We start from the raw sequence: 11576 nt of genomic DNA, 5'->3' as shown, positions 1-11576 counted from the left end.
TTCCTCCTTCTCCCTCACGCCCCTCTTCCTCCTTCTCACTAATGTGTAATAAAGAAAGGCTTGTCACTTTCTAATTTGTGTTCATGTAAGCATCTTAAAACAACTTGTGGGCTTTTCTAGTGGAAATCTTAGGAAATAAGCTATTAGGCTACTACTTCTCCAACCCATGGAAAAAAATATGTTTTAATCACGTGCAGCAGCATTGCACTACATAAGCAAAAAAACCAAAAACCAAAAAACAAACAACAAAAAAACCCCCAAAAAACCCCAAAACAACTTTCCCGAATCCAGTCACTGGTGTGCAAACCTGTTCAGTAGAATCCCTTGATTTTCAAGAATAACATCACAAGATCTCTGGTGTCAGTTGTTTCTAAGAATGAGTGTGCAGTACTTTCTTCTGATCAATATTTTTTTTCTTATTTTAAGAATCATTGTTGTTATTTCTGATAATAAAAGTAACACATGGCTGTAATAAAAATTACAAAGTGCATGCCATAAAACAGCGAAAGTCCCTATAACCTCAGAGATAAACACTGCTTGGTTTATATTCATCCAGATACTTTTTTTCAGTGCATGCTATTATGGATCTTTATAGTACATATAAATTGAAATGAGAACATATGTAATGCTGTTTTTACTTTGCCTTTTTCTTTTTAAACTTGGCTCTCAGTAGTGGACATCTTTTGACATCAATACATGGAGAACGGCTTCTCTCTTTTCGTAACACCATAGAGTCCCCTTGTATGGAATTAGCATGATTGTTTAATCTGCTATTGATATGCATTTGGGTTGTTTCCAGTGCTCCTGAATAGAAACAGTAATGAATACAATTCTCCTGTAATAATCTGTGTGCACACCTGCAAGTGTTTCTGCAAGAGAAACTTCTAGAAGGGAAATTGCAGGGTCAGAAACTATACATATCTTAATTTGAACAGACCCTGCCAAACTGTCTTCTGAAAGGATTGAGCCAGTTTATACCACCATTAAATAAATCAGCCTGCCTTTGCCTCTGACACTTCCGCCAATACTTGTACTCCCAAACTTTTAAGGGCTTACCAATGTGATAAACAACACAAAAGAGAGGTCTTTTTAAAATTTCCCACATTTGAATTTATCGTAATAGAAAATATAAAGACATTAAGTATGGAATCACTAATGACAAGCCGCTAAAAAGTAAACAAGTAAATAAAGCAGTAGTGAAAAAAATTCAGCTCCATACTTTCTTATGCTTTCTCTAAGGTTCAGCATCAAAATTAATAAATCATCAAAAGAAAGTGCAGGTGACTAAGGGGGCAATTACCTATTGGGAGTAGCCAGGGTCCACTTCATTTTCCCAGGCTTAGGACATTCCAAAATCCGTGGTGCACTCAGAGTCCTGCCTCCTTCTTAGCCCTGGCTAATCCCCATGAGCCCACAGCTAAAAAAAAAAACAAAAATGAGAACTACTCACAGAGAGCCAGGCTGGGCGGGCAAAGAGGCTAACGGTACATCCCAAGAGCTTCAAGGGAACATGTCTCCTTGATTCCTTCCTTCTGATTTAAAAGAGAGCTCTAAATTGCATGTCTGTCTCTTTCCATCAGTGAACAAAGGTGGTCTTTAAAACGTGATTGGCCAGAGGGCAAACGGTCTCTCCGTTACAGAACCAGAGCCGCTAATGGGGTGGCAGCAGCTTTTGTGTTGGAAATGGGGTTCCCCTTGAAAGGGGCCTCCTTGGTTTGTTTCCTAGTGTTTTTCTCTAGTTGCAAAATAAATGCCTGAGCAGGATAAAATAAAATTCAAGCAGTGTGAGATGAAATGTTAGTGATGAAAAGTTAGCTTTTAGTAGTAGCTTAGTAGTAATGAAAAGTTAGCTTCTCTTGCAGTCCAGACCCGCAGTCCTGATACACTTATTAATAATTTCTGGCATATCTTTCTGGTAATTTTCTGTGCACACACACATACCAATTTTTTTTTTTAACATTTATTTATTTTTGAGACAGAGACAGAGCATGAACAGGGGAGGGTCAGAGAGAGGGAGACACAGAATCCGAAACAGGCTCCAGGCTCTGAGCTGTCTGCACAGAGTCCAACGCGGGGCTCGAACTCACGGACCGTGAGATCATGACCTGAGCCGAAGTCGGACGCTTAACCGACCGAGCCACCCAGGCACCCCTACCAATTTTTTTTTTAATTTTTTTTTTAACGTTTATTTATTTTTGAGACAGAGAGAGACAGAGCATGAACGGGGGAGGGGCAGAGAGAGAGGGAGACACAGAATGGGAAGCAGGCTCCAGGCTCCGAGCCATCAGCCCAGAGCCCGACGCGGGGCTCGAACTCACGGACCGCGAGATCGTGACCTGAGCTCAAGTCGGACGCTTAACCGACTGAGCCACCCAGGCGCCCCACCCCTACCAATTTTTTACATAAACGGAAGCACACTGTGCACACTACTGTGTAACTTTTTTTATTGTGTACTTTTTTTTTTTTTTCAGCTAACACGCTGTATGGATTGTCCCAAATCTTCACGTGTGGATTTACCTCATTCTTCTTAACAACTGCACAGTGTCCTACGGTGGCCACAGTCTATTTCACCTGTGGCTCTACTGAAAAGGACTGAGGTTGAATTCATGGTCTGGGTGCGATATTTACACACAGCCCTTTATGCCAATATATGTGCAGACTCTACTCCTAAAATGGAATGGCTGTGTCATAGGACTTTTTGCATTTTTAATTTGGCTAGCTATTCCAAAATCACTTTTTAAAAAAAGTTGTACCATTTCACACTCCCACCAACAGTATATACAGGGGCTCTTCTTCATTCTCTCAAAAGAAGCTCTTTAAAGATTAGCAAACATATGCTACATGAAATGAAACTGTCCCAAGGAAATGGATTTGTAAATGAAAGACCCAAATTACATAAATCGGAAGCCTTCAAAGTGGCCACATTAGGTCCATTGATATGAATCTCTATGATGACTTTATATGTCTCCATTTACACTGAGATCTTTGTGAACCACACCAACTTTGGCAATTTTACCCATAAATCACTGTCTCTGAAGGAGATAGCGGTTTCAACACCACTTACATGTCATATTGAAAAAGTTTTCTAGCACATTCTCCCATTCTGGAGCTTGAGTTTGCCCCCTTTCCCAAGTTATTACCAGGATAACTTTCCGTTGCCCCTAAATAACCTCTGCTCTGAGCTACTGGTGGCACAAGAGACAACGACCACGTTCATTGTCATTAATAACAATGCTGCCTTCAGGTTATATAGAACTTCTCCACCAAAGTGCCCTTAACATTTTCATATATGTTTTCTCATTTATCTCCACAGCCTCTTATTGAGGTTGGGAAGGTGTTGCTGAAATCTGTGGAGATACACACAAAAGTTATTGTGGTATCTTCTATAGCAGCCACGAAAATGAGACCCTGTGTCAAGATCCCAGAATAAATAAAGGGGGATCTCGGGACACTAGGTACCGGGACTTAAAAGAAATTCAGGAAGTGATATTTCTTTTCTTAGTCTCTTTTGGGTTTCCTCAGAATCTGTGGGCGACCTTTAAAAATGCAACGTCAGGGCACTAAGAAGCCAGACCTGCTTCCCGTGGGCCTGACTGTTGTCGGCAGATGACCCCATGCTCTGACCTGGCCACTCTACATCTAGGAACTGAGAGTGCAGATTCCCGTACTCTTATAACCTATGGATAAAGGAACAGCAAGGTGTTGTGAGGATGGCTAGGGAGGGAGAGCAAGTGGCAGTGGGAAGAACAGATCTGGCAGTTTTAACCCTGCTGCCTGCTGATCAGGTACATGATTCCAGTGTGTTCAAGCAGGCTCTCTTAAGCATTTTCAGAGGTAAATCTACATTAGGATTCTTCAGAGGTCACAAAGCCCAATTCAAGTAGGGCAGCAGTTTGGCTGAGAGGCCCCACAGCTCTGAAAGGCGCTGCGTATCTTGTACAGAGCCTAGTTTACTTGGGGGAGCGCTATATACCGAGGGATTTTATTTTGAGTTCCAGAAACTGATGAGGAGGTACCTGCTGCAGTTGTAAGCTCTCCTTTCCAGACAACTGCAGATGTCACTTGCCCTTTGCAAGGCCTCCGCCAGCCTTTCCGGATGTCCCAGGGCTGAGCCCAACCAGAGAAGAGCCCAACTCAGAGTCCACTGTGCCCTGGAGGCCACCATTGCCAAATGCAACAGACCCCTGGCACAGGAACTCCATTGAGTGTATTCTGAAGTCTTCATACTGCTCAAGGATCCCCAACCTGAAACAGCATGACATCTTCAATACCAATCAAGGCAAACCTGGTACATTCCCAGGCCTCCAGGAGAAGGCCAGGAGCAGGAAAAGGAAGCAAGAAGAAAGTTAACAGTTATTACACCTCCATTCTGTGCCTTGAGCTTTGTGTAGCTTCCTTGGTGGCAGGTACTCGTATAACCATTCTATAAAAGGGGAACTTGAGGATCAAAGAGGTTAAACAACTTGCTTAGAATCACACAGTCCTTTAGTGTCTATGTAGACATTATTGATTTGGCCTGACTTGCATCACTTCCTCCTTAAGTAACAGTATCATCTCTTCCAGGTTTAATTGGGAGTCCCCACCCGCCCCATCCCACCCAGGGGTGAATATGTGATTTAGAATTGGCCAATCAGCAATATCACCAAGTCTTTGTTGTACCCTTGGAAAGAGACTCTCTCCTTCCTCCACCCATCCTGAGTACTAAGGATCACATGAGTCTATAGCTACTGAGGAAGACCCCAGAGTGAAGCCATTGGAGAAATAGCATGGAAAGATAGAACACAGATTTCCAATAACATCTTTTGAGGGCCTTGATGTTGCTGTGCCTGAAAGCATAACAACTCCTTGGATTTTTCAGTGACATGAGCCAATACAGCCTTTGCTTATACTATTTTGATGCATGCCCTAAAAAGCTTGAATTGGAACCCAGCTTTCTCTGACTCTAGAGCCAATGCTCTTTCCATGAAATCGAACAGCTTCCCCAGATACAGCCCTCACTGAGCTGGTATCTTCTGAGGCCAACATTCACACTTTGGTTGCATACTTCAGGGTGGGGAACAAGTCCCACGCAGCCCTGAACTTGAGGACATTTCTAGTATGGACCCTTTGAAAAAGTTACCCCTCAACAGACATACACGCACACACACATACACATACACACTCACACACACATATTCCTCTAGGGGTTGATGGCTGAAAAAAAGCTTCCCTTAGCATCTGGTCCTCAGTCATCCTCTGGGGCCTTGGGCTGTGTTGCATCCTCCTCAAGCTGTGGTGGTGTGGGCCCCTTAGAGAGCCAAGATCTCTCCAGTCGTACCCATGTGTGGGGACACCAAGCAGTCCTTCAGGGGGGGAGGGGCACCAGCAATTGTGGCCATGTTCCTGGGAAAACATTGTTGGGGGAGGGGGGGAGTGTCTTAATCTATTTGGGCTACCATAAGAAATTGTCATAAACTGGATGGCTTAAACAACAGAAACTTATTTTCTCACAGTTCTAGAGGCTGGAAGTCCCAGATCAAGGTGTTGGCAAAATAGGTTTCATTCTGCGGCCTCTTCTCTTGGCTTGTAGGTGGCTGCCATCTTGCTTTGTGTTCACGTGATCTTTTCTTGCCTGTGCTAGGGAGAGGGAGACAGGGAGAGAGGGACAGGAGAGTGCTCTGATGGTGCCTCTTCTTATAAGGACACGAATCCTACTGGATCAGGGTCCTACCCTATTTCCAAATACAGTTATGTTGGGGCTAGGGCTTCGACATACAAATTTGGGCTGGGGGGGGGGGACATAAACATTCAGTCCATAAACACAGATGCCCTGGAAATTTTCAGTCAAAGGAGATGTGAAGAAAACGTAGAACAGAATACCCAGAAGAACGTGAAGGCAGTTGGTGCTTTTTCTCAGAGCCTAGGCTTAAGCACTTTGCAATCATCAGGATAGATATCTTCTGGATATATGCTTTTTTGTTGTTCATTATAGGATAGAACGCTGGGATTCCTCTTGTTTGGGCAGCAATGTATGTCAGGGCTTCCTGGTTTCAAGATAAATCCACATGCTAAGGTTGTGGTATCCCAACTGGGAAAACGAAATTAGTTAACTGAAAATGAAAAATAGGAAAATTAAACCAGCAAGTTCTCTAAACATATTGGGCCAATTTAAAACCCAGGTTAACATTGATTTATTGTTTTAATAAGATTCCCGTGTAAGGAAAAATGAGTGGTCTACACCATAAATAAGTATAGGAATGTGTTTATTGGGCTGCAATATGTAGGAGCAACAGGGCAAATGACTCCTCAAGTTTTCTGTATTTTTCCCCTTATCTTTAAAGTCACTGGGCCTGAATGTATTATTTTTACCTAAGATGCATGTCCCCAGAATAATGTAAAAGTTAATATTCTGAGTACTGTCTTCACCAGAAATGACCCATGACGGGAGAACTCAGATGGGGGCCTGAAGAAACACTGGTCCACAGCTCTCCAGCTGGGACAATTATGCTCAGAAGAAGCCAGGGGGAGAGACACCTGGACATTCACCCAGCCCCAGGACCGGCTCAAACTGGGGTCAGTCTGCAGCACACAGTTGTCACTGTAGGGCTGAGGCTTCAGGAGCCAGTGGCACCCCTTTCTCCTCAATAATTCAAGTCTGTCTGAAGTCCAAAGAGCTTGCCCAGCAACCCTTGGTCTCTTTGGCCAGCCGCAATTCAGAACTATGGTTAAGAGTTTGGGGCTCTCACACTGAACACTCTGGAAGAGGCAGTCATGGGAAGATATGTGCACTTCCATTTGACAATGAGGCTGGAGGAAAAATGCCCAGAAGTCATAGCCAAGGTGCAGACACTACATGGCGAACATAAAACCTCGAAAACCACGTGATCACCCCTGACTCTGACAGCACAGAGGCTGGAGACACAAGGGTCATTTCTATGGCTTTGCAAAGAGGTGCAGAGCCAAGCATCCACGTCCCCAGTCTTTCAGGAAATAACCTCTTAGGAATAACAGGCTCTATCAAGAAGGCATGGAACCTACTGGGAATTTAACTTTGTTCCCAGTGTTTTATTTCGTGAGCTGAGTGGTGGATACAGGGATAACTTTTATATTTTTTCTTGTTCTTTTTTTTTTTTAAATGTATTAAATACTATACTATTAAATTAAATACTATATAATACGTTTAAGAAATAAAATTACATTACATTAAAGTAGGACAATAGGGATATCTTTTAAAATTCAATATGATTGATGAACTTGAGGTGGCGGGGGGTTGGGCGGGGGGGAACTGAAGAGTTATATGTTTATAAGAAGTCCAGATAAGATACTTCCCATCCAGCTTTAAATCTTTTCCCAGAGTAAAAGAAATACAGTCTACCAGCTGTTGCATCAAATCCTAAAATATTAGCTACAGACCATTCTGCTCCTTGTTTGGACCCAAAAGGATAGAAAAGCCACAACTGTTGTCATTTTGCAGGTAGAGTGCATTGAATCCCTACACAGCTCGTTTTCATCCGTGTAGTTCCTACACACACAGCCCCAGAAAGATGATGGCTGTTTGCCTTTTTCACTATGGAGGATGAAATATGGACACATCGCATGAGGCTGAGCACACTCTGGAAAGGGACAGGAAGGCTACAATCAGAAACAAAGGCATTTTGTTCCACAGACCCTCCCTCCCCACCAGAAAGGCTTTGCAATTGCACTCAGCAATCTGGTGTGTATCAGATGTTAGATAAAATTAATTGGGAACAGACATTTATCATTATTGATTTGTATTTGATGGGCATTTATAACACTACATTATCAACAAACAGAAGATAAAAAGGCTGAGGAGTAATGGGGGCTGGCAAGGTTTCATGAAAGGATGTAATCTTTATCATGAGGCACTTGCTCACATTAACAAGTCCATGAAATTGATTTCCATGGAAAATGCTTTAGAAGAAAACCCAAGGAGATCTTGCAGAATTACCGAAACTGTTATCTTTGGGGGAATGTCTATGTGTATGTACATATGTTTGTGTCTTTAATTGAACTATTTCTTGCCTTGGATAATAAGATCTAAATGAAAAAGTTAAGGCTGAAAGGCCTTATTATATGCAGTAAGCTCGTATTTCAAATAAATTAAATGTGGCTCCATTCATTGCTCCATTAAAAGTACGAACTTCAATGCAATTAGGTTGATTAATGACATACTAGTTAATAAATGAAAATAAAGTGAATATTATTATATGAGAAGGGTTGGTTTGGGAAGGGGGGGTTAAAGGAAAACAGTGGGCTTGTTTGACCAATATACAGCCCAAATGCCCACCTGGAGAACTGTAGCCCCAATAGTTTACAAGAAAACATTCAAAACTATGGTGTGATATGGTGGGAAGGAATGGAGCCAGCTCAGGAGTCAAGTAGATGTGAGTGGAATTTGGATACACCCTTTACTAGATGTGTGACCTTGGGCATCAGGCTCCTCACCTATAAGATGGGAGTAATAACTACCCCCCCAGACGGTGGTCGTGAGGGGGAATGAAGCCATGAATATAAAACTCTGAGCCCAGGTGCTAGCACATAGTAGGCATTGGACTCAGAGTTAATTTCTCTTTGAACCTTGGGAAAAGGTTCAAAGAAGTACCTAGAAGTTTTATTCTTTCAGGAGAAGAGAGTCTGGGTTTTAACTTGCTGTAGTAACAGTGAGAGAAAATAAAGAAGGCGATGGGATGTTATCAATAGTTTCTCCCCATGGCTCTCAAGCCCTTTATGAGCCACTTTAGAGTTCTTGATTATAAACTTCAGCAGCCAGTACGCAAAGATGTAGCTTTTCCAGTTGTAAAATACCGAAATGCTTTCCTACTGATTGCTAAGTTACCACTGCACCGAGTCCCTATGTGAACACCTAACCACCTTGGAACCCCTCCTCCTCACTGATCCAGCAACCAAAGGGTTAATGCTTACTCCTCAGTGGGGGAAAACGGGGAGGGTGTTAGAAAATCTTGAGAGTTCTGGCTAGTTGTCCAGGCGGATACACAGGAATGTATCACCACACCCTACCGGTTTCTAAAGACTTTATCAGTCTCTTTTCTAGCTAGATGTTTCTTCACACACCTCTTTGGTCCCCAGCTTATTTGTGGGATAGCAGAGAACTTGAAGTCACTCTCCCTTGGGGAGGTCCCTTTGGTGGACTGGAGCTGGCTGTCCTGGCTGGGGTCTCATCTACTTGGATAGTTTCCCCTCTTAGCTCCAGCTGCTGTGGGGTCACTTTTCCCTATAAGGTCTGCAATATAAATCAAAAGGGTATAACTGAAGTCCCAGCCCACAGGGTAAGCATTGTTTGTTTTGAAGGATTCCGAACCTTGAAAGGAGAGATCTCAACAATGTGGTTTCCTGTGGGTGGGCCTGTTCGGAATAGGCAGTCTTTCTCCCGAGGGCATATACATTCTTGGAAAGAGCTGACTGACTGCTCTCAGCCCCAGCCCTTGCTCACACAAAACTGGGCAAGTTAGATCCCTGCTGCCCTCCAATGGATCCCCCTTCTGGTAGTCACTCCCCTCTAGGGTGTTGAGTTATTGTAAAGAGGCCCATGAATCCATTTTTGCAACAAGCACTGTCTTTATTCATCACCAATATTTACATACTTTGGGCCAGGTCCTGCAGCAGTCGGTCCTCCCCGGTGTTTAAATGTTATCAGATACTGTTGTGATTAACAAAACACAGACTTTTCCAAAAGCGTACCAAACTCACATATTTTTAAATCAACGGATATTAAAAGTACATCTACTATAGTGTGGGAGGCTGTAAAATTTGACATTAACAAGAGGTCCTCATCCCAGAAAAGTTGGGCAGCCCTGTGGCTCATTATGGAGATGAAAAGAAGGTACATGACTGAATGATTAGCATATTAGTGAAGAGACGTAAGAACGCCAACTCACCCCGCTTCTGCATGGGAGGCTACCATTCCTGTCAGTGGGATGTTCCTACTTCTCCATCACTGCAAAGCAAAGAGGAAGTTTAGGGTAATTCCAGAGACTCGCGGCACTCAGGAAAGCGTGCCCACATCGAAATCGGACTTTTACAAGCAAGACCGGTGATGGCCGCTGAATACAAGTGTGTCACCACCTCTGGGAGCATGGAGATCTAAGGGGGCTACAGGCCAATGAAATTCGATTTGCATTTTCTCTTCCCTCCCTCCTCAGCCCCCCGTCCTCCTGTTCTTTCCTCCTCTGGCTGGGCTTCAGAAAAGTGTTGGCAGGTGGCATCCAGCTGGGACGGCTGCCAGGTTTCTAGATGGAGGAGCTGTACTGCAGCTGTGTTGGCAGGGAGAGGCCCGGAGGAGCCAGAGTAAACGAATTAAGTCCTGATTCTCCATGGTGAGCTACGGGACATTCCTGACGCACGGGGGCAGCTGCTGGCTGCATGGAATCAGCTCCTACCGGCGGAGCGGCAGAGCGCTGGAAATAGACCCGCGGCAACCCTGACGCACAGGGAGAGCCATCACCGTGCTAAAGCAACGTGGGGAGGGGTCAACTTGGTCTTAAACAAACCCCCCACATAAATGCTTTTTTTTTTTTTTTAATCTCATTATTTGCTGGTGATGTTGTAATATGCCTTCAACCGAGCCGCACTATCTCGAGCAAACATCTCATAATCTTTCTCATCCAATCCCCAATTGGCAGTATTTTAAGGAGTGGCTGGGTTCCAAGGGCAATGTGCCACGTCTCCACAGAATTAAATAAAAGGGGGAATTGGCAAAGTGAAGGCGACAAATGTATGTAGTCATCTATGTCTCAGATCCAGAAAAATTACTCTTTAAAAAAATTTTTGTTTAGGGGTGCCTGGGTGGCTCAGTCGATTAGGCATCCGACTTCGGCTCAGGTCGTGATCTCGTGGTTCGCGAGTTCAAGCCCCGCATCGGGCTCTGTGCTGACAGCTCGGAGCCTGGAGCCTGCTTCCCATTCCATGTCTCCCTCTCTCTCTCTGCCCCTCCCCCACTCACGCTGTGTCTCCCTCTGTCTCAAAAATAAAAATAAACATTAAGAGAAAATTTTTGAAATGTTTTTTATTTATTTTTGAGAGAGAGAGAGAGAGAGAGAGAGAGAGAGAGAGAGAGAGACAGAGCATGAGCAGGGGAGGGGCAGAGAGAGAAGGAGACACAGAATCTGAGGCAGCTCCAGTCTCTGAGCTGTCAGCACAGAGCCCGACATGGGCCAGAACTCGTGAACCACAGATCGTGACCTGGGCGGAAATTGGACGCTCAACGGACTGAGCCACCCAGGCGCCCCAACATTACTCTTTTTTTTTTAAGAAGTCAGATGAGTTGTGACCAAACAATGGAGTGGCACGGGGCCCTCTAGACTAACCTTAGTCAGTCTTTCAATTTCCTCAGGAGTTAATTTCTGACATATAAAATATGTTAAGTATTTAACATACTTAAAATACATAAAATTGTGTATGCTTCAATATCATTGAATAATGCTCCCCCCGCCAAAATGTCCACGTCCTCCTCCCTAGACCCTGCGCAGTATTACCTTACACAGCAAAGGGACTTTGCAGGTGTAATCAGGAACTTCAGATGGGGAGATGGGTCTGGATTATCTGGGTAGGTCGGATGT

The 11576-nt window shown here is 43.9% G+C and overlaps 1 long non-coding RNA gene across 1 annotated transcript; it reads right to left on the bottom strand.

Moving 5' to 3' along the window:
* Positions 1-14: 14 nt before the first annotated feature.
* On the bottom strand, positions 15-10121 carry LOC121031809 (uncharacterized). The gene is made up of 4 exons (XR_005790897.1): positions 9897-10121; positions 4017-6089; positions 1301-1417; positions 15-804 (listed from the first exon to the last, which is right to left on the bottom strand). It is a non-coding gene; the product is annotated as an uncharacterized LOC121031809 (long non-coding RNA).
* Positions 10122-11576: the final 1455 nt, after the last annotated feature.

The sequence above is a fragment of the Herpailurus yagouaroundi genome, unplaced genomic scaffold (genome assembly GCF_014898765.1).
Source record: "Herpailurus yagouaroundi ecotype Mexico unplaced genomic scaffold, PumYag 141, whole genome shotgun sequence".
Lineage (NCBI taxonomy): Eukaryota > Metazoa > Chordata > Mammalia > Carnivora > Felidae > Herpailurus > Herpailurus yagouaroundi.
Note: the sequence above shows the minus strand (reverse complement) of the source record. Positions and strands in the feature narration are given on the sequence as shown.